General features: G+C 40.1%; 1 protein-coding gene across 4 annotated transcripts in view; it reads left to right on the forward strand.

Moving 5' to 3' along the window:
* Positions 1-24294, forward strand: part of LYRM4 (LYR motif containing 4) — a 206765-nt gene that overhangs the window by 173322 nt on the left and 9149 nt on the right. The window lies entirely within an intron of this gene.

Here is a 24294-nt window from a genome sequence, read left to right on the forward strand (position 1 = left end):
GTATAAGATATTAGACTATATCATGGCACCATCAGAGGGGAAGGAGTAGCTGTGACTTGTGAGGTAGGCCATACTCAAGAGTTTCAGGAGACTGGTGGTTTTGAAGACAAAAATTATAAAGCAACTCTTGCTTTATTCAAATTGTGTTTTGAGTTACCTAACTTTTTTTTAACAGACCTTTCAAATATATTGACATAAAAACTAAAAAATCAGATTGTTGTCTTTGAAATCTGTGAGGTCTCAGGCCTTCAGTATAAACAGAGGGAACAAATTTCATACTGTGAAAGCCATACCTGTCTGAATTCCTTCATGTACATGGTCCTCTGGGAAAGTAGTTGGGTGAAGAGAGAAAGGGGAATGTGATGAATAAGAGCTTTCTTATATTTCCTCCCCATTTGTTCATTTACTGTGGTTGTGATATATTTAAGCTTTAAGTCATACCAATTTGTTCCACTGGTATTAGTGGAGAGCTGTCACTGTCTTCACAATGACTGCTTATTGGCCACTTAGACATCATCAGAAGCCTGATATCTGGCAGGCACATTGGATCATGCTGCAATCATAAGACTAAGATACAGGAGGGACCTTGGGGACCACCTTATCCAGTCCCCTCATTTTATAAAGGAGAAACTAAGATTCTTATAATTTCCCATGTTACCTTCAAAAACAAAGGAGGAAAAATATCTAGCACTTGACTTGACCTTTTAATATATGTGGAGAATAGCCCACTTTTTCAACCAAGTTCAACCCTTAAAAATTATCCCCAACAGAAACTTAAAATGTCCATAGTAGCACTGCTATAAACAAAAGAACTTATAGAATAGTAATCTTAAAACAAATGATCCCTTGAGCTTACACACGCTTCTGCCATGAACATAACTCAACATCAGATCTGACAACTTCTCCAAAAAAATCTAAGGGGAGAAGATAGAATAACAGTGTTGTCATCTTAGAGTAGGGAAGGGGAATGATCCATTTGTTTTCATCACCTTGCCATGGCAACAATGGTTTCTGTCTCCACTCATGTAGAATCTCAAAAGTACATACTTCCCATTCCATCTTACTCTTACTGTATTTTGTTGGTGAAAGAGCTTCATAAACTTGAGTCCCTAGGCTTTATCTGAGCAGCTACTTTCAATTTCTCTAAAGTTTTATTATTAAGATGGGTCAGGGAAGAAGTGAAGGCCATTCAGAGTATGAGTCATTGTTTTTGGCCTGGTGGGGAGGCCAACCAAGCATAATTCTTTTTCTGGATTTCCCTAGACTCCACAGGAAGGAATGCATGGTGGCAGCAATAGGCTTTGAGCTCATACAGCAAAATCTTTAAAGTCTACCAGTTATGGATGTTACCCTAAGGCAATATAACTATTGGAGAGAAAAGGTAGTACTTGAGAATGAACTGATACGAGAAAGGGAAGTTGACCACGTACCCCTCAGTTGACAAGCAGAAGGGGAATTAAAAAAAAAAAAAGTTTGATATTACAGCAGAATCTGTGTCCTGTTAGGGGGCTGGACTAGATCTCTAAGGTCTTTCCCAGCTCCAGTATTCTGTGATCCTGTACCCAAAAAGAGGCAAGCACCCAGGAGTAGCATTGTACAGGATGCTACTTCAGGGTACCAAAACCAAAATAGTTCTTGCCCTCATCATTAAGACAAAAGATACCAGCTGTGAGGGATGACCACACACGCGCGTGTGCGCGTGCACACGCTCACACACACACACACACACACACACACCCCAAGTATAAAAAAAAAAATCACTTAAGTTATGTGAATGGAATGGATGAATATAGGAGAGAATGTTTTAAGGCTGGCCTAAGTGGACAGGCCCTTAATTTCCTACAAAGGACAAAAGAGAGCAGTGATGTAGATGGGCAGGAGGTTTGATCCTAGGGGAATTAGGCAAACTCCAGTGAAGTCTAGAACACAGTGTATAGATTTTATATGATACTGTAGTGAGGTTAACAGCAAAGAAAAATTCTCCTTGTGTTCACTTTTATATACACTTCCACTCTCCCTCCTCCCTTGTCAAATACAACCTTCTGGAGGACAGAGATTCTTTTTCATTTTTTTTCTTTGCATCTCCAGCACCTTGTGCCTCGTAGCTACTTCATAAATGATTATTGAAGGGTTCTAATTTCCTGACAAACAGTTGGCCACGTAGGTTTCTAATTGTTGATTGACCCCACCTAAGATGCTAAGTGTGGTTCCCTTCACATTGGACATACTCTAGAATTTATGCACAGAGAGCATGAAAACTAGATTTGAATCTTCACTTAATTTTACATAATTAGAAGCAGAAGGTTGTCTTTGTTACAGAAGAGTATCACAAGACTGACCCCTGCCTGCTGAGCTTCTGAGATTAGGTATTAATCCTATAACTGCACTAGCAATGAAATGTGGGGCTACCCAAAGGTTCATCACTCCAGCTTCATACAAAAATAAAATTGTATTGGCAAGATAGAGGCTAAAGTCCTAAAACACAAAATCATTATATTTCCTTTCAGATATTTTACATTTGTTTTGCTTGCAAATATTTGCTATTTAAATAATCAAGGATATATAGAAACATTCTGCTAATCTAACATTCTTAGGATTTCTGTACCTTTCCACATGAGTTGCTGTCAGTGTGGTGGGGGTAACTCAAGACAAGTCAAGGTAACTAACAAAGGACTCTTAGTACTTCCGTTTCTAAGATAATCAATTACTAATGTTTTTATAATTCATTGAAACCTACCATACTCCATCCAGGGGACCCTGGGCAAGATCTCATATTGCACTAGAAAGGAAACATTTTTTCAGTAAATAAGGTTACCATCCTCTCCATCTAGTCCAGCCTGTATCTAAATCCCCTCTACAGTGACTTCCCAAAATGACCATCTGGCCTTTGCTTGAAGACCTCCAATCTGGGAGAGCCTGCCTCCTCTTGTCCTTTTGGACAGCTCCAGACATTGAGAAGCTTCACCTTACTTCCCATCTAAATCCTTCTCTTTGAAGTTTCTACCTATTGTACTAGTTTACCCTCTAGGACCGAACAGAATAAGTCTTTCATATGATCATCCTTTACAAATCAAAGACACCGATCATCTCCTCCCCTAAATCTTTTCATTACCATGGTAAATATCCCCAGTTCCTTCAGTCATTCTCATGTTACCTTCTTGGTCACTGTGCTCTGAATATTCTCTAACTTATCAATGCCCTTCCAAAAATGTGACATCCAGATCTGAATACCATACTCCAAATGTGACCAGGACAGCAGGAGTATCACCTGCCTCATTCTTGCAGCCAATTATCTGAGGTCTAACCCTCACATCTCCCCCATCTTGTATGTTTGAAGTTGATTTTTTTAACTCAAGTGAAAGACTTTGCATTTATCTCTTAATTTTCCTTAATTTTTTCCTTAAATTTGCCCAAACTTCTAGCTTGTTGAAATCTTTGTGGATTCTAAATCTGTTGTCCAGTGTGTTAATTAATCTTTTCCAGCATTGGTGCCTGCACATTTGATAGGCATACCTTTGTGCTTTCATCCAGTCAGTCAGTAAACCTTCATAAAGAACCTATTGTGTGCCAGGCCCTGTGCTAAGTACTAGGGATACAAAAAAAAAAAAGGCAAAAGACAGTCCTTGCTCTTGAGAAGCTCACAATCTAATAGGGGAGACAACATGCAAATGGTTATGTACAAACGAGCTATATACAGGATAAATAGGAAATATTCAGTAGAGGGAAGGCACTAGAATTAAGAGGGGATCAGGAAAAGCTTCCTGCAGAAAGTGGAATTTTATCTGGTATTTGAAGGAAACTAAGCAAGCCAGGAGACAGAGATGAGGAGGGAGAGCATTCCACACTTGGGGGACAGACATAGATCATGTCCAGCATCTTTTTCAAGAAACAGCAAAGAGGCCAGTGTCACTCATTCAAAGAATATATGGGTTATAAGATGTAAAAAGACTAGAAGGTCAGGGTAGGGGGGAGGCAGGTAGAGAGAGGTTATGTATCAAATAGAGGATTTTATATTTGATCCTGGAGGTGATAGATAGCCACTGAAGTTTATTGACAGGGGTTGGGGGTGGGGTAACATTTGGGTAACATTTTCAGACCTGTACTTTAGGAAAATCTTTTTTTTTTTTCTTTTTGGTGAGGCAGTCGGGGTTAAGTGACTTGCCCAGGGTTACGCCACTAGTAAGTGTCAAGTGTCTGAGGCCAGATTTGAACTCAGGTCCTCCTGACTCCAAGGCTGGAGCTCTATCCAATGCACCACCTAGCTGCCACAAGAAAATCATTTTGATAGATGAGTAGAGGATAGTCCATCATGGATAAAAAATATTAAGCAGTTGTCTAATTTCACCAAGATGTCTCACTGGCATCTTAAATTCACAGAGCCTTTTAAACCACCCGGGGTCAGGCACAGATCCTTGGAATCCTACATCAGAGGATCCATATTAACAGTGAACCATCAATACATGGTTATGATCTTGTTATTCAATAGTTATGATCTAGTAATTCAACCAGTTGCAAATCCATACAAATATACTCTCATTTAGCCTGTATCTAACAGACTTTATCAAAGGCTTTGCTGAAATCTAGATAAACTGTTCCTACAGCATTCCCTGAAGTCTGTCTGTCTAATAATCTTGACAAAAAAAGGAAATGAAGTTAATCTGGTGTGGCTTGTCCTTGATCAGTCCATGCTGGTTCTATAATTACTACTTCCTTTTCGAGTTGTTCTTACTAACCCTTGCTTTAATAATACATTCAATAACTCTTCCAGGAATCAAAGTTAGGTTGCGTACTCTTCCCTTTTTTAAAAAAGTAGGAAACCTTTTCCCTAAGTCATGTGATACTTCTACCATTTTCCATGATCTTCTAGAGATCACCGATAGTACCCCAGTAATCCTGTCTACCAATTTTTTTTTTTCAGGGACCTGGTAACTTGGACTCATTGAAAGCAGGGAGGTGCTCTCTTATCATCTTATTTACATTTGGCTTTCATACCCTATTAGCCATTTCCCCTCTCCCTACAGTAGATTGAGTGCTGAGCCTGGAATCAGGAAGATTCATTTTCCTGAGTTCAAATCTGACCTCAGACACTTACTAGCTGTGTGATCCTGGGCAAGTCACGTCACCCTGTTTGCCTCATTTTCCTCATCTATTAAAAAAAAAAAATGAGCTGGAGAAGAAAATGGCAAACTACTCCTCTGTTCTCCCTTCTCTCCTTTTAGGTCTTTGCCAGGCCCTACAAATTCTATCTCAATCAAAATTAGTTTTTATTAAGCACACGATACGTTCTGAGCACTGTGCTATACACTGAGGTTACAAAGATAAAAATAAATTAAACCATCCCTCTTCTCAAGGAGCTGACATTCTATGAGAGGAAATAACATATAGGCATATAAGCATATAGAAAATAAGTGCAATGTAGTGAGGGAAGGAGAGCACTCACATTTGGGGAGATCAGAGAAGTGGAGGTGAGGAAAGGAGTACATTCCAGACATGGTGGGTGGCTGGTGCAGAGGCATTGAGAGGAAACATAGGGTGTCCTGTAAGAAACAAAGAAAGCCGGTGTGCCTGGACTAAGATCATGGGATAGGGAATAATGTGTAATGAAGCTGGACATAGAGATTGGGGCCAGGTTGTGAAGGGCATTAAAAGCCAAACAAAAGAGCATATGTTTTATCCCAGAAGCAACAGAGAACTCCTGAAATATACTGAATAGAAGAGTAATATGGTCAGATCTGTACTTTGAAATTACTTTGGCAATTGTGTAGAAGATGGATTGGAATAGAAAGCAATGACATAACATGGTCAGATTTGTACTGTGGAATTACTTTGGCAACTCTGCAGAACATAAATTGGAGTGAAGAGCAGTAAGGCAAAGAGCTCAACTAGAAGGCCATCCAGGTTGAAATGTCCGGGGCGGGGGGGGGGCCGCATGCGGCAGGAAGAAGAGGAAGACTGGGGCTAGAGTTATAGATCTATGAGACTTCTTCATAGAACTGTTCATTAAACCCTTGCCAGTTGATGAGATTCCCAAAGACAGAATACTAGGAACAGAGGGCTACAAAATTTCTCTCACTTGTCCCTTCCCTTCCATTTCCATGGCTATTACCATCATTCATGCCCTTATCATCTCTTTCTTGGACTTTTACCATAGTGGTACTTCCCAATTGGTCTCTCTGCGTTCCCTGTCTTTCCTACCTCTAAGTCAAACTGCAGATCTCTTGTCAAATTAATCTTCCTAAGGCGCAATTCTAGTCATATCACTGTCCAACTAGAAATCCTCCTTTGGCTCCCCATTACCCTTCGCATAAAATCTGCATTTCTCAGTCTGGGTATTTAAAGCCATACAGAGTATGACCACCACCTATCCATATTGCTAGTCTGTTCCTTACCTATTTTCTATGCTGTAGGCAGACTACACTATTTGCTGTTCCCTAAATGGCTCCCTTACTTTCCTATCACTTTCTTTTTGCCTAAACCATTCCTTGGTCTGCCATACTCTTCCCCCACCCACCTCTCTCTTTTGAAATCCTACTCATCCTTTGGGGTCCTACTCAGGTACTGCCACCCCCATAAAGCTTCCTTTGTTTTCTCTAAACTGGATGGAATCTTTCACTATTCTGCATCACCATAGACCTCTGTCTGTACTTCTGACATTGATCAAATTCTTTAGTTACTGTACTGTCCAAATATAAGCCACATTTTTTCCTTAAAAATACAGCTTGTATAAAATGGAGGTACAGCATATAATCAGGATTACCTGGGGAGAGGGATTATATCTATTTTTGTTGTTGTTCCTTCATTTTAGGAGTATTTGATCTGTATTCAGACCACAGTTAGAGTAGTCCTCTCCTTCACCTTTACCCCACTCCCTGCCCCACTCAGTTAAGCTCTTTGAAGTCAGGGACCTTTTCTTTACTTCTTTCAGGCTAACACTTAAAACCCTGTATGATTGTTTCTGTGGTTGGGATTTTTAGTACCAGTTTAATTTAGCAACGCTCTACAGAGTATATCGGAGCAAGAGAAATGGTGGAAAGTTATGATTAAGGAAGCTACAGGATAGTGGCAGCTAGAGAAGTGGAGGACCAGAGTGAAAAGTTACTCCTCAAAGACCCCAGGACCTGCTTATGATATAGCTAGACATGAGCTCCAGAATGGGAACGTGGGAAAACAGAGGGCTCTCTGTTTCCTCAGTCAGCCAAGGGAGATGGGGGAAGTTTATGTGGCCTCAGGAAAGAACCAGGGAAGAGCCAAGAAAAAAATTCATGCTTCTTGCCTAGGGAGATAAAGAATGCTCTCAGCAGCAATGGGAGTAAACCCAAGTGACTGGAAAGAAGTATTCAGGACCAAAATGTCTACAGAAGACACCTCTTCTACTCTTGATTATCCTTGTAAAAGTCTTTCCCATGTTTGACCTGAAAAACATGTTGAGTTCTAATAATCTTACATTTCTATAGAGTTTTTGCATTTTAAAGTCATTTTCTCATAGCAACCTTGTCGGGAAATATGAGTGTCATTCCCATTATACAGAAAAGAAAACTGAGCTTCATAGAGGTTCAGTTGCATGCCCATTGTCACAAAGCCAGAAAGTATCAAAGAGTGGATTCAAGTGCAGTCCTTCTGACTCCAAAGCCAAGGTTATTTCTGCTATACTATGCTGAGTCTCTGAAGGAAAGCTCTCTGCCATCATAGGGGCTTTGTCTTAGAGGCCTGTGCTATTCTGCTTTCTGTGTCCGAGAGTCAATCCAGAATGTACTTAAAAGAAGTCAACAAAAACCTTTGCTTTTGCTTTTGCTAAAGAGGAATGGGAACACTCTAAGAGCTGGATTTACTCCAGTCCATGAGGATGTAATTAGAATGTCTTGTTTCCAAATGGAATTAATCATGATGGATGTCCAGTGAGAGGCTATTTAAGGAGGAAGCATTCTCTTTTGATAGCGTCTCTTCTTGGCTGGTAGCTATTTGGTGTGCAGGGAGGTCTTGGGCTCTTACTTTCATTCCACAGTTAACTTCGAGCATATCCCTGAGCAAACCCCTCGTTCCCTTCATGTGTCAGCTGTGAAATGAGGATTACTGGCTTGCCAAACTTTTGTGAGGATTAAATTTCATTAGAGAACTAGGACTGTGAAGATGAAAGGCACAAGGATTTAGCTGGTGGCAGTGTCGCTCTTCACAGAACCTAAAAATAAGTGACTTTATTAGAGTGGCAGCATTAATTGATAAAAGCCAAGCATCCTTAGGTTTATTGGATCATAGATTTAGAAGTAGAAGGGACTTAAAGGTCATCTAGTCCAACGCCCTCGTGACAGATGAAAAAAAACACTCAGAGATATTCATTCCAGCTATTGGTTACTATACCTTAAATTCAGAGAGCTGTGGAATTTTAAAACTAGGAGGAAACAGAGAAAACATCTGCTTGAAGGTGTGATAAGCATTTGAACTAGATGGCTTCGGAAGTCCCTGACAGTCCCTCAATGTCTACAGGTCTGCCGCTCTCACTTTACAGATACAACCACCAAGGTCTAGAGAAGTTAGATAATTTCCCAAGTTCACAAAGTTAAACAGAGATAGAATCTTGGAAACAAAGACTTCTGAACAGGAAGCATGTCTTCCAGATAGGTATTTTTATACTCTTTATTCCCACCACCTTGGTAGTTGTGCGTGCAGGTATAGTTCTTAGCATGTGTATCTACTTCCCTGGGTACAATGATTGATTCATGGACACTCCACCGGTCAGTAACGACCATGTCTGACATCTTTGTGACAGCTTGCTTGTTTGAGTGAAAGAGGGAAGTCAAGGATAACACAGGAAAGGGAAGAGAGAAACATAAACTAGTAGAAATGTGGGAAAGGGGAAAAATGGAACTGTATACTTACCTCTTTCTTTCTTTTTTTTTTTTTTAATTTTTAGGCAATTGGGGTTAAGTGAGTTGCCCAGGGTCACACAGCTAGTAAAAGTGTCAAGTGTTTGGTCTGAGGCCGAATTTGAACTCAGGTCCTCCTGACTTCAGGGCTGGTGCTCTATCCACTGTGCCACCTAGCTGCCCCCTTCCCTCTTTCAACTTCGGGGGAATAAAATGTTTTAAGGAGAAAATAGAAGACACTGAGGAAATGATAGAATCATAGCATGTCAGCATCAAGTCCATACATTACCCAAATACAAATCCTCTCCACAACATCTTTGATAAGTAGTTATCCAGCCTCTACATGAAGACTTCTGAGAATGGAGAATTCACTTACTCGTAAGACAGCTTATTCCCCTTCTGTCCAGTACCAATTTTTCCTAGTCAAGTCAAAATCTTCCTCTTTGTAATGACTATCCCTTGTTCCTTGTCCTGCCTGCCCTCTGGAGCCATTCAGAGCAAATCTAATCCTTTTTCCTCAGAACAAGTCTTCAGATACTTGAAGACAACTGTCATGTTCCCCTGAAATCCTTTACCAGCGGTCCATTTCCAGTTTCTTCAGCCAGGACTCACATGACCTGGTTATGTGTATCCTCAACACCCTAATTACGCTCCTTATTTTAAAAGTTTAATTTAATTTATGTTTTGTTACATTTTAAGTTCCAAACTGTCTCCTTCCTTTCTTCCCTCCCCACCCCGCACTAGAGAAGTCCACCATTTGACACAAATTATAGATTTATATGTAAAACCATACTATGCCCCTAGTTACCTTCCTTTAGACACACTTGAGCTTGTTGCTGTCTGCCTTAATGTGTGCTTAGAATGGAACACAATATTCCATATGTGGTATAACTGGGAGAAAATAGAGCAGGATTGTCACTTTCCTTATTCTTGACATTATGCTTATATTAGTCCAGCATCACACTGGATTAGCTGTTGAATCATAGGCACAAGTAAAACTTTCCCTTCTTTACTTACAAGCTTAAGTTTAGGATGTTATATTTATCCCTAGTAAATTTCATCTTACTCATTTCAATTCATCGTTCTAACCTGTTGAGGTCTTTTTGGGATCTCAGTTTTTCCATCCAATGTGTTCGCTATCCTCAGCTTTATGCCTTGCACGTAGTTGGTGCATAATAAATACTTGTTGATTTGATCTGTATATGTCATAAGCATATTAACTATAGTATCATCCAGTACAGTGACAAAAAATGTTGAACAGTACAGAGCTAATTATCTAATGGGGAGCTCCATTAGAGATCTCTTCCTAGGTTAATATACATCCATTAATTACTTTGCTTTGGGTCTAGTCATTCATCTAATTTGAAATCTACCTAATTATATAACCATCTAACCCAGATCTCTCCATGTTGTTCACAAAGAATGAGACTTCATCTCAGGCCTTATAGAAATTCAGAGATAACATGTCTATGTCATTCCTTGTTCTACTAGTCTACAAAACTTATTGAAAAATAAAATGAGGCTACTCTGATATGACCTGTTCTTGAAGAACTCATGCTTTGCCTTAATTATCACCACTTCCTTTTTAAAATACTCATAAACCACCTTTTTTATAATATGTTCTAGGATTTTGCCAGAAATTGAATTCAAGCTTGCCAGCCTAGAGTTTGAAAAACCCACTTTTTTCCTCCTTTAGAAAAACTGGAACCGTATTTGCTTGATTCCAGGCCAACAGCAACTCTCCTCTTATTCACATTTCTTTTTTTTCCCTTAAAGATCAAGGGTGACTCAGAAAACACATCTGCAAGTTCTTTCAGTATACTGGGATATAGTTCAGCCAGGCGTGGTGACTTGAACTTTGGAGAGCAGCTAGCTGCTTTCTTCCCATTTTTTCAGTTAAGTGAGTTCTCTTTAAGACCTGAATGTTTTGAGTTTTGTTTGCAGTGTTAAATACAAGAATAATACTGACACTTACCATAGTTCACAAACCTATTTCAAGGGAGTCATGATTTCCATTGATTTTCTTTCACCCATGCAGATTGTAGTCCACCTATGCCTTCCCATCAAGTACAACTTCTGTCCTGGTTCCACCCAGTATGTTAATGAGCTTTTTCTAAAACCTTTTACATTACTCAGCAACAGTACCGAACTCAGGTTTTCCATCTGTTACCCTTAGATTTCATTGTAGGACTGACCCATCTCCTTTTCCAATCATACATCTTCTGGAGGATTGCATTTATTCTAATAATAGTGATGTTCTATATTTGGTTCTCAATGTAATGCAATGGAAAACATTGAAATTCCAGTTCTGCCACTTCACAAGTAAACAATCTCTCCAAGCCTCTGTTTCCTTATTTTTAAAATTAAGGGGCTAAATTAAAAGAACTCTGAGGCCCCATTTACCTCCAAAACTGTTATCCCACAATCTCCATTTTACAGATGTGAAAAGTTACGTGAGATTGTAAATGTTGTATGGGACCTATTTCAGTTTCTTAGTAATGACAACTTTGAAAAAATAATTTTATTAAATGAGTATGAGATAAAAACTAAATGCTTAGGTTGTAATCTATACAATAGACAAACAGGTATCTCCTAGATAATTTATTGACCCCGCAGAAGTATTAGTTTGGAAAGTTGAGTCATTGTGATCAATTTCCTTACATTTTGCCTGCAGAGTTTAAAACATTGCAGACTTTTTTTTGTTTGTATTTTTGTTTTTGTTTTTAGGCAATTGGGGTTAAGTGACTTGCCCAGGGTCACACAGCTAGTAAGTGTCAAGTATTTGGTCTGAGGTCAGATTTGAACTCAGGTCCTCCTGACTTCAGGACCAGTGCTCTATCCGCTGCACCACCTAGCTGCCCAAAACATTGCACACTTGAAGAGGCCATGAGACCTTGTCACCTGTGGCAGTCAAGGAGAAATGGAATTTGTAGATCTCAGTTTCAGCTGCTAAAATTTACAAGAAACTGAATAAGCCTTATGTCAAGTAGTCTTCTTTTCTATTTGTCCCTATGGAAACAAAGCAGAATCACAGAAAATGGGACAAAGGGTAGCAGCCTAGTTAGTGCTCTGGAACTAATGATTGGTCCAACTGCACACAATTAATTTCAGCACTGTGCATAAACATGTGTCCCAGTTGCCACTTTGCAGTTTGGTGTAGCAGACTTTTTCTTTGGTGGACAAATGAAATCAGAATTTGGTGGATGAAACATATTTGCAGCTGGCACCCACTCAACATTGGCAGAATGTCACATAATGGCTGCCAGACTTGTGATTTGATACCAGTTCCTCTTTCACGGGAGATGATCCAGGCTCTCCGTTGGCTTCTTGATTCACAATTCCTTAAATAGATTATTTAGGAACTTGTCATTTTGACCATTAAAAGCAATAGCAAAAGCCCCACCAAGTTTCTTTTTTTTTTTCTTTAAATCACTTCCTTACCAAAAAGTGTTATCTACATAGGCAGAAGGCTATGGGGGAAATGAATTCTCATTTGTCCCATTTTTTACGTTGTTTGCAAAGTTTAAAAATTGTTTCATCTTCCCAAGAAGAGACATCGATGGATAGTATTCCCTGACAGTGATGAGAGTCAACAAATAGGGAGCCTGAGTGATACATTGGTATCCTGAGATGTTAAAAGAACCAGAGGAAGACCTCCAGCATGTCAGCTGTATCTCCTAAAAAATATTTGTGAGAAATACTAGACAAGAATTGCACAAGTTAAGAAGGCATGTAGGGGGCAGAGGTAATGCCCACACTAATAAAATCACAGATCCGACTATGTACCATAATACATTGTGAATAATTGAGTATATTAATGAGCCAAATTGCAAAGGATGGGAGGAAGGCTTTGAGTGGATCTAGGAAATGCTTGTGTATTTGTACTCAAAATCACTCTATGATGTTTGACTCACTAGACTTTGTCACTACACTTCATCTACCTTTTCCCTTTGCTCCTCTGATTTCTGTCTCCCATTGGCAAGTTCCTCTTAGATCCTCCATTTTGATTATGGGTCCAGACCAGAGTCTCTGGACTCTGCCACCATGCTCCTATGCCAGGTACCCTATCCCTTCCCACCTTTTCAGTTCCCTTTTAGGTGTTGTCTTCCCCTATTCATCTGTATGCTGTCTTGGGGCAGGAACTGTCTTTCTTTTTTTACTTGTATTTATATTCCCAGCCTTTAGCATGGTACCTGGCACATAGTCAGTGTTTAATAAATGCTTACAGTTATCCCTTCCACATGGCAGGGGTTAAGGGCACAGCACTGCCATGATCTGGAAAATCCACATAAAATTTTTTGGTCTTCCTTTCATGCCAGAGAAGTCTGAATATTTTCTTTTTCTTTTATGGGGTGTTAAAAGATAAAATACATTGATATTGTACAATGCCATACATATATTTTATGTATTTCTGACTTTCTAAACTTTTTTCTGTGTTGTCTGCTGGCCTTCGCATGTCATCGGTGGCTTCCACAAAACTTCCAGAGAATTCCCATTTGATTTATCATGCTAACCCGAGATATATTGAAACTGTGATGGGGAAAGTCACAATGTGGAAGGGATAACTGTATTAATAATAATAATGTGAAATTTTAGAAAGAGCACTTGGAAACAGAAGACATGGGTCGAAAACCCAGTTCTGCCACCTCCATAATTGTAAGCAAGTCATTTAACATTCTGGACATCAGTTTCCCCATCTGTAAAGATAATCTGTGTGGGTTACTTACAGATCTAACGTTATATGTTTCAATAATCTGTTAATTCTTTGACTCAGAGACCTGTTGTATATCCTCACTCCCAACCAATCTTAAGGCCCTGTCTTGCTCAAGTAAGAGCTTACTTTGGTACTCTTAAGTCAGCTGTTGTCACTCATGGTTTAGAGCCAGCCTCGTTACACCACAAATTAAGCAGGATGATTTCTAGATTCTGGGCTTTTAAATGTAAAATACTGCCCCTTTGCCATGCGGACAGAAAAAGTAAGTTTGTTTGAGAAAAGCAACTTGAGCAGCTGTCAGTAGAAAATAGCCCCTTAGATGAATGTACTTCCAGGAACTGTTTGAAAGAAGTTCAGGCGAGGGCACCGACAGATGTGAAGATGGCCGCGGTGCATGGTTGGCCATCAGCTCATTTCCGTAGGACTGTTAGAGTTTTGAAGGATATAGCTGAGAAACTATGAATCAGATAAAGGCTTGGGGACCATGGGAAAATTATATCACTTGTTTATGTCATTTTTTATAAGACTATACATTTGGGGTTTCTCAACCTGGGTTCAAGATGTGAGGGGTTCCTGATTTGCAGCATTAAAAGACAGATAGGCAGAAATGAGAAGCCATATGGGCTGAGAAGAAATCAGAAGAATGAAAAGACCTTGCAGCACCTGAAGAAAGAGACTAGTGGTATGTAATAAGAAGCAAATGGTATATAATGACATAATAAGCAGCTTTAGGCTAGATGTAAATGGAAAATACACCAATAAGGGCTTGGGAGCTAAAGTGGTGGGTAGTAGGAGTATATCCCCCAATACCAGGGTTACCCCTGGTTTTTAAAGTCATAACTAACAGCATGGCAACTTGTGGCCTTTTTCTCTCTGGAAAAATCCCCTAAGAGTCACCAGCCACCATGAGGACAGATTGAGATGAGTGAGTGGGCCCAGAGAGAGCGAAAGGGGTTGTGGCTGGCACGTTAGCCACCATACACACAGGCTGTCCTGCCGGCGTGAGGCAGTCAGTGCCAAGCATGTACTGCATTGCCTCGTTATCTTCCCCTGAATCTTCATCCTGGATTCCTCACCGTTTCTCATCCTCCACATCCAAGCTGTTGCCAAGACCTGTCCATTTGACCTTTGCAGTATTTCTCAAATGCTCACTGGCCTTTCTCTCCTTTGACACTGTTACCGCTGTAGTGCAGGTCCTCATCACCTCATGCCTTGACTAGTGCAACAGCTTCTGGCAGAGAAGACCAGCCTCAGGTCTCTTCCTGCTCCAATCTGTTCTCCATTTGACTCTCAGAGTGAATCAAACACAAAATCCTCTGTTTGGCACTCACAAGGGACCTAATCCTGCCTTTCCGGTCTTCTTAGAATTTACTCCCCACCACAAACTCTTCAATCCAGTGACACTGGCCTCCTAGCTGTTCCACTAAGATATTCCATCTATCAGCTCCAGGCATTTTCTCTAGCTGTTCCTCAGGCCTGGAACATTCTCCCTCCTCAATTCTGCCTACTGACCTCCCCAGCCTCCTTTAAGTCCCGACTAAAATTCCAGAGTCTACAGGAAGCCTTTTCCAACCCCTCTTAGTTCTAGTGCCTTCACTCTGTTAATTCCTATTTATCCGGCGTATAGCTTGTTTGTGTGTATTTCTTTGCTTGTTGTCTACACCAGTAGACTTGGAGCTCCTTGAGGGCAGGATCGGTCTTTTGCATCTTTTTGTATCCCAGAACTTAGCACAGTGCCTGGCACATAGTAGTTACTTAATAAATGTTAATTGATTGATTGATACTACATAAGGATTTGTTCTGGTCCCTTGACCATTCATTTAAAAGTATTTGAAATGCCACCATAGCCCTTGCACTGATAGCTAAGTGCCAAAAATGGGGGACCAAGCACTGAGAATGAGGAACAGGATTTGGGCACTGAGGGAATGTGTATGGAGAAGGATAAAAAACTAAGCAGTAGGTTGAAAGTAGAAGGAGGGCTAGGGCATGTAGACTTGTCAGAGGGTTAGGAATACTTAAGCAGGGCCCTGGCTTGTGTCCTTACTTGAGAGCAGCGAGATGCAGGATTAGGTCCCTTGCATGACTGGCACTGTGGCCAGCCTCTCCTTTCACAAATATTGACAGAAACAAATGGAATTCTACACCATCACGGGAATAACCAACCACTAAAAGTCAGTTTTTAGTTTCATACCTCTGTATCTTTAGAGGCTATACTCTGTGCGTTTCTGTTCTCTGAGAGGCTTCCTGTCTAGCGTCCCCTTCCCCTTCTCTCAGCTCACCGAGTGAGGTATTATGTCTAGTTGGCACATACCTGCTGACCTCTCTTCATTTGCTCAAAGCCCATGCTTCCTAGCATATGGGAGGTCAATAGGTGAATAAAGCATTGATTAAGTGCTGACTGGATGCCAGGCACTGTACCCCGAGTATAGTGGGAGCTTTCTTGGAAGATTGGTTCTTTGTAAAAGTGACTTCTTCCAACCATTTTTCTTTGAGGGCCCTTTTCTTTTTCTCTGCTTATCCCCCTATGCTGTCTTCTTTATCCCTTGTGATTCCATCCAACTTTCTCTAACACCTTAGCCTTGTGACTCTTAGTTGTATAGCACCATGAGATTGCATGTCCTACTGCTGGAGGGAACATCAAATGCTTTCTAACAGGACTTTTGGCAAAGGTCACTGGGAGACAGCTATTACAAACCACATCCAAGAGAAACCAGAGGCTGCTATATCGCTAGGGTGAGTGGCCAAAGAGGAGCACATGTTTCCCTAAGCTTCTAAATAGGACATGATTTATCCTAGAGAAATAAGACTCAGAAAGGTTGGTGACCTCTGCAGTCCCTTCTGTCAATCCCACAGAGCTAGAATGTGTTTGGCCCCTTTTACAGGGATAGGATACTGAGTCGTGGGAATAATTGGGTTGGCAGACATGACTTCAAAACCAATCAGAGACATTCACTCCCCCTCCAAACTTGAGGTTGTGAATTTTCATTCCACGTAGAGCTGTGCCATCAGCCCAGAAAGGGCAAGTTTAAGAAAATGACAATAATATAAAGCTAGCTAATTGCACCAGCATTATCCCAGAATAAATACTGAGAAATTAGTATAAAGCAGAAAAGAGAACAGAAGGAAGGCTAGTAAGTAACAGACAACTAAGACAGCTTTGAAAATTATAGATTGAACATGTATACTTGAAGGAGAAGCAAGCTGGACATAGTGGAGATATGCAATTTGGGGGATAGTCGTCTTTTTCTGTTCTGTGGTATATATGCCCATTCTATTTGGTGTTTGTGAAGTTTGGAATTTTAAAAAAAAACATAGGTAAAAGAAATAAGTACAGCATTGCATAAAAATTTCATCTAAATTTTTGCATAATAATATGTGTCATTCGGCTTAAGAAAGCTATACTTATTAAGTTACCTTATTCATCCATCTTTTGTGGGGTTTTTTTTTAATATATTGAGTATGGATCAGCCTTTATTTCACTCTGCAGATGATACAAAGCACAAAGGCTTCACAGGAGTAGATAAATAGGATAAAATCTCCCTCCCTTTGGTGGAATCCACCTTCTCCCCTGTACCTCAAGAGAGAAATGCACTTAGGGTATTTTGTTGTTGTTGTTGCTGTTTGGTTGTTTCAGTTGTGTCTAACTCTTCATGGCCCCACTTGGGGTTTTCTTGGCAAAGGTACTGAAGTGGTTTGCCATTTCCTTCTCCAGCCCATTTTACAGGTGAGGAACTGAGGCAAACAGGATTAGGTGACTTGCCTGGGGTCACACAGCTAGTAAGTATCTGAGGCCAGATTTGAACTCAGATCCTCCTGACTCTAGGCCCAGCACTCTATCCACTGCATCACCTAGCTGCCCTTTTCATCCATCTTTCAAAATAGATCACATTGTTGAAGCTGGAAGGGACCTTCAAGTCCAGCTTCCTCATTTTCCAAATAAGGAAACTGAGGCCCAAAGAGGTTAAATGTCTTGGTAAGACTAGAACTTGGGTTTCCTGATTCTCACTCCAGTGTTGGGTTTGTTTACTTTTTTCACTACACAACATTGCTAATGTCCCTATGGGTAGAGATCAAAGACTGACTTCAATGAGAAAACTTTAAAAAGTACTATGTTGGCAATTTTGTGGGAAGCATGTTGAGTCTGAACCATATAACTAAGTTTATGCACTGATCCCCAAGAATATTGACACAAACAGTCTGGTGAGGAAAGCAATGAGAACCACAGTAATGTAAAGGAAACTGTGAAAAACATAAGAATTCTGATCAATGCAGTGAGCAGTCATGACTTCACAAGACACAACATGCTTCCCACCTCCTGGCAGAGAGGTAATGGAGCAGAGGTGCAGAATAAATGGATTTGTGGACAGGATCCTCACTCCTACCCAAAGAAAAAGCACTGGGTTGGGAATTAGGAGACTTGGGCTCTGGTGTCTGCTCTACCATTGACTTTGGCGGAGTAAGTTGACCTTTCTTAGAACCCTTATCTGTAAAATGAAGGGTATTGGCTTAGTTGCCTTTTAAGATCCCTTCCATCTGTAATTCCTTAGTACCTGTATGACTTTGGTCAAGTTGCATTGACTCTCTGGGACTCAGAAACAAGTATTGTAAACAAGGAAGTTTGTAAAATAAAGGGGTTAGACTAAATGATCTTTATGGGCCCTTCCAATTCTAGATCTATGATGCTATGATTTTGTAAAATGAAGAACATGGACAATTCAGGCAGAGTGCATCCTGGCTGGAAAATGTAATATTACCTGTAGGCTGAAATTATCCCAAGCAAAAAGAATCTGGAAAAATTGGAGACAGTATAAGACCATGGAATCTTAAATTGGAAGGGACTTCCAAAGTCATCTAACAATGACAACAGCAATTTTTAACCCTGCTGAACAAGATTCCCCTTCCAGGTTAAGTTGAAGATAGCAGACAGAGGATGTCATTGTCTAGGGTTTGTTCATAGCAAGGGTTGTACCATTCTGCCTTAGATGAAAATTCAACCTGAAACTACCTATATGTAGGCTAAGGTATTGGCACCAAGAGGACAGATGGAAAGATCAGCAACATGAGACCTGTTTAGCACAATTCCCACATTAGACAGCTCCACAATGTAGCTTGGGCAGGCTGAAGGTCAATATTGACCAAAGGCCAGAAGGTGATTTGAAAGATCTGCACGAAGGGATATGATGTAGCTGTGATTATATTTATTTGTGTCTCTATGCACACTCAACTGCTTCTCATGAAAAGATTGGTTAATTTTTTTTTAAGGAGAACAGGGGAATGAGTTAGTGAAAAATGAGGGAGGTGAAAAAGAAAAGAATATCAGTAAAACATTAAAAACAGAAAATAAGTTTAGAATTAACATAAACAGGACAACTTTGTTACTACCTTGTTAAAACAAACTATATATAACAGTTCACATTGCCTTTTGGGGGGGAACAAAGCTTATTCTTGCTTCTTGCTTATTCTTGATGGGTAAATTCATAATAAAATATATTTCTTTTTAAAAATCACTTCAGTGGTCTCAGCATCTTGCCTTAAAACAACTTCTGACACTGTCAGAGACATCAAGGTAAAACTAGGATGAGGGATAGAAAGGTAGGCAGCCTATGACATAGTACATGTATGGAGGGACTTCAAAGAAGTGCATTTTTTTAATATTGCTTTTTATAAATGTACACATTTTCTTGTCAGAAAATTCTTCTCTCCATGATACATGAGTAATTATTTGCAATACCTCCAGATGCATATGTTATAGCAAGGCTTAAAGCCTCTGGTGAATACACAAGGGATATGATTTTCAAACACTGCCTAGCCCTAGAGTACACAAGTACTATGGATCGAGATATGCAATAAGACTCAAATATAGTTCTATTCCTATATCGTTTTATTTTGCTTTTCTGGAAACCACTATGCATCCATGCTTCTTTGTTGTGACCTTGGCCCACTTATATTCTTGATTCTGGAAATAGTGATCTTCCTCAAAGTTGTTTCCCCAAGCCTCGAAGCTCACTGAAAGCAGACTCTTAAGAACTTTTACTGACACTTGGAAATTCTGCCCTTAAAGGTCATTACAACTTCCAGCCTCTGTTGTTAGATCTATCCCCAGGGACAATCAGAACCAAACCAATCCCTTTTCCAACAATTCTTCAAACCATTAGGATGGTTATCTCTTCCCCCTTAAGTCTTCTGTTTTTTGAGACCAAATAGCCAATCTTCAAATGTAAAAATCTCATCAAATGTCTTCTCTTGTCTTTTGGGTATACTCCAGCTGGTCTAATGGGAAAAAAGACAAATAAAATCAAGCACATTTAACTCTTGATCTTCTTTATCTTGAATCATTTTAGAGAGAGACAGAGCATTTATTAAGAACTTGTCATGTATGTAGCTAATATGGAAATACATTGACTTCACATCTGTAATCGATATCAAATTGCTTGCCTTCTTGGGAGGGGGCAAGAGGGAAGGAAAGAATTTGGAATTCAAAATTTTTTAAATTAATATCTAAAAAAATTTACATGTAATCGGGAAATATTTAACAAAAAAAATATATGGGGGAGTGGGGAAAGCTTACCAGGTACCAGGCACAATTCTAAGCCCTGGGAATACTAATGTAAAGAAAAAGAAAGACAGTTCCTGCCTTCAAAGAGTTTACATTCTATGGAAAGACATAGACCAGAGTCACCAAGGTGATTGGACATGAGTGAGTTGCAATCTGCATTTTTGGAGGGAACTCATGAATCATGGAGCTCATAGATCCATTTGAATGCTTCAGAGGGAAGAGCTCTAAGTCCATATTTTCCTTCCTGCTCCCTACCAGGCAGTCTGCCTCATGGGATTTAGACAAGTTTCAGTAGGCTTTCCTGTAGCTCACCCCTTTACCAGAAGCAAAGCCAGGAAAGGAAATTCACTTAGTGACATTTGCCAATGCTTTTTCCTCCCTATTTATAGGGTGCCCAAGCCTGTCAACCCTTATAAGCCCAGGTTTCTTCAAGGAGTATAAAATAGCAGTTGGGAAGGAAGTCACTCCTCCTTGCTGGGTCTCAGTTTCTTCATCTGTAAAAATAAGGGTCTTATATTGAGAGATTATATTGGCTCTGACCTTCCATCATTTCTAACATTTCATGGCTTTCCTCAACCCTGCCTCTTTTCTGTCTTCCCTATCACCTCTTTTTTAATAAGAGCTTTAAAAAAAAAATGAGAAGAATAAACCAGGAAAATTCATTTTGCCAACTAATATAGTAGAAACAGGTGTGCAGGGTATTCAAGGAGGACTAACACCTCTGGTATGAGAGCTTGCTGAGCCCTTTTCAGGGCTGCTCATCCACCTCTGGTATCTATTTGTTATCTAACTCTCACCTATGGCCCCGAGAAGCTGTAGCATGCTGAGTGGCCACAGCCCAGTAAAACCATCTCAGCAGATAGCTAAAGCCATCAGTGAGTTAGGGAGATGTCTATCCCAAACATGTGAAGGCTTTGGCAGAATGGGTGGATAAGTTCCAACAGCCAAGAGGGTGACTGAAGCAGGCGCTGTGGAGGGCTTAGAGCAAAGACGCCGAGGTCATCCACTGTATCCTTACTGGGCCATCGCCAGTAAGGATTGACTTTCTGTCTTCCCACTGGACCTTGATGGCTCTAAAAGAGAGAGTGAGGCTGAGGACTTTGTGCAACTCTGCCTCAACTTAAATCCAATTCACATCGAAGTCAGGACATCACCCTGTGATGTCATTGGTGCTCTTCAAAAACAAAGGACAACCAAGAATTCTAATTGGGGAAGACAGCACATAAAAGGGAACCTGGACCCAGTAGCAAAGGAGGAGGAGTTATTCATGTTGGGACGAGGTCCAGGAGGAGTCTGGACAGTCATGGGCTGAACTAGCTTTGGAATGAGATAATTATGGACAATACAGAAATATTTGGTTTCTGCCAATATTTGCAGTATTTTCAGGAGTTTTACCCTTTCAAATAATATTCCTCTTTAACTAACATTACAATTAAAGTCTACAAAAGGTAGCAGTTGGAGGAAGTATTCCAGGAGTACACTGAGTGAAAGTAAAAATTTGCTAGATATATCCCAGTACAGTGGATAGTGCCCACACTGGACGTTGAGAGTTAATTATTCATAAGGAAAGGCACATACCCCTGCGGCATCAACATAACTGATTGCATCATGATGTAGCTAATTATAGCTGCATTGGGATTCTAAGGATTGTGATGACCCACAGTATGAGTTCATTTGCTGATTGGCTGCCCAGCCTGGTTGACCTTTGACAGGGGATCACCCTTAGGCATTTGCGCTCTCCAGTGCCCCAAGTTCCTGTTGTCCTTTTTGCTGTGCCAGCTTTTACGTGGTTTTGACGTCGAGGCATCCTTGGCCAAGCCTCCAACAGATTCTAAGAACAAACCAGACAGTATACATCAGGTGCTTGTTGCTTTGACGCTATTATGTTTTGGAGCCCTTGTTACATAATGTCCTGATGAGCAATCCTGGCCTCAACAGGTGACTCTAGCCTGACAGTCCGGGCATCCGATGATATTTATTCATTGTCCTCTGGTAATGGAGACTTGGATTTAGAGCTGTCATCTCTCCTCACTCCTTCATTTTACAGATGAGGAACTTGAGTTGCAGAGATGAAGGGACTTAATTTAACAAGATCATGTAACTAATAAGTAGCAAAGCCAGGATTTGAATGCAGGTCTCCCAAGTACAGTGTTTTTCCCACTACGCCACATCTGCTTCACAGATGGTAAGCATAGCCACAAACACAGTTGTGGGTAGAAATGAGGTAATAGGGCATGAAAAGAGAATGGATTTGTTCTCTCCTAAGGACCAAAGTAACCTTGCTGGAAGGAGAAATAATTGTGAAGCTGAACATAGCTTCAGACTTCATAGGGCAGGGCAGCAAGCAAAGAATTCTTCCTGGAGCCACTGCCTACTGGATTCATTTATACTGAGTCATCTTCCTTTAGCTTCAGCAGCCTAGGATGTGAAAGAAAAAGACTCTCATGTAGTGTTTTTCATAGAACTAAAGAAATGCAGGAATATAGGTGAGAATCCATAGTTTTTGCTAAGTAGGATCAAAGTATACACCCATCACATCTGGTTTCTCATTACCAAAACTGAGTTCAAAATCCTCTCACCATGTACTTTATTAATTATGAGCTTCAATATGAAATATTGGAGAGGGTAATAGAAGAAGATTCCTTCCAGATCCTTATCAAGTGACCAGTTATTATACACTAAAGTTGACATCGGAGTCAGTAATCATTTCTTTTCCCTGACAATTTATTCCTTTGGAAGATATGGCTCCAAGTCCCCACAAACTTCTTTCTTTCCCTAAAGCTATAATTTTATTTGTAAAAGAGACAGGCCAGAGAAGTCTCATAGCCTAAGTGAACCAGTTTTTAATCAGTCTCTCCCTAAATGTACTCTTGGCTAGATTGCTATCTTCTTAACAGTTCACGTAATTTTTCCAAAGAAGTATTAATGGAGATCTTGTGAATGGTTACTTTCTACCTTAGACACTAAATGGAATTTTTGTCTGCTCCTTGCCAATGTCATCATGGAGCAGTGATTGTAATTGTAATAATAATTCACATCTATTTAGCCCTTTACAGTTTACAAAACACTGTTATTCACAACAACACTCTAAAGTAAATTGTATAAATGGAAAGAGTATTAGATTTGAAGTCCAAAGACCTGGGGTTGAATCCCATGCCTGCTGTCTTCTAACTATGGGACCATAGGTAAATCAATTGTCTAGGCCCGAGTTTCCTCATTTCTGCTTTACAGATTGGGGAATTGAATCCTGGAGGGTTTGAGTAGCCTGCCCTGTCCAGAAACATAACTCCTGTGTTGAGATTGTGACCTCACCATTGAACCTTTGTTCTTGCAAGAGGAGTAGGAGAAGACAATTTCAACTGAAGATTTTTTTAATCCTAGAAATACTTTAAAGGCCAGGGCTGAGTGGCTTATCCAGCTTTCCCTTCAAAGAGGATTATTTGGGAGATCAAATGGGTACTGTCAAAGTGATGCAATTTGTTTGGAAAATAAGTTTTATTATGACAGGGGATCTGTGATAAGAAGACTGTGACAATGACCTCTGTACATTGGCATCTAGCCAGAAAGAGAGGAGAGGTGGGGGTTAGGAAGAGAGAAAGAATGACCATGTGAACTGCAGACATACCTGGTTAGGAGAGAGCCAAGAAAATTGAAGTTTAACTCTTTCCTTGGGCAGAAAAATGGCATAGGCCACATACCTAGTTGGTCTTAATAAGTGACAGCCTAACATTTTTTTTTAAAGATCAAAAGTCCACTGGTTCCAAATCTCTCCATCACTATTCATCTCAAATTCTACCACTATAGATTCATTCCAATGAGTCTTTAATATTTTTTTGGTTTCTAGGAGTCCCTATTAAATACACATGCCTCAAGTTGTTAACAGCAAACACCTTAGCAATAATCTAGTTTCTTGGATCTTTTTCCCAACCCACACAGTTGTGTGAGAATAAAAACTTGAGGAGTCACAAGCCTTGGGGTAGGGGACATTTAAGATGTAACACCTCAATTTTCTTGGTAATCAATGGGCATATTAAGGGTCAAAATAAAGTGTTTGTAGATTTCATGAAACCAAATGATGCCATTTTAAACCTGTTTCCAAAACATGTATGAGAAGAAACATAACCCTATTGTATACATCCTTCCTGGAAATCTTACAGACAGAA

This window comes from Vombatus ursinus, unplaced genomic scaffold (assembly GCF_900497805.2).
Source record: "Vombatus ursinus unplaced genomic scaffold, bare-nosed wombat genome assembly UNPS02000577.1, whole genome shotgun sequence".
NCBI classification, from domain to species: domain Eukaryota; kingdom Metazoa; phylum Chordata; class Mammalia; order Diprotodontia; family Vombatidae; genus Vombatus; species Vombatus ursinus.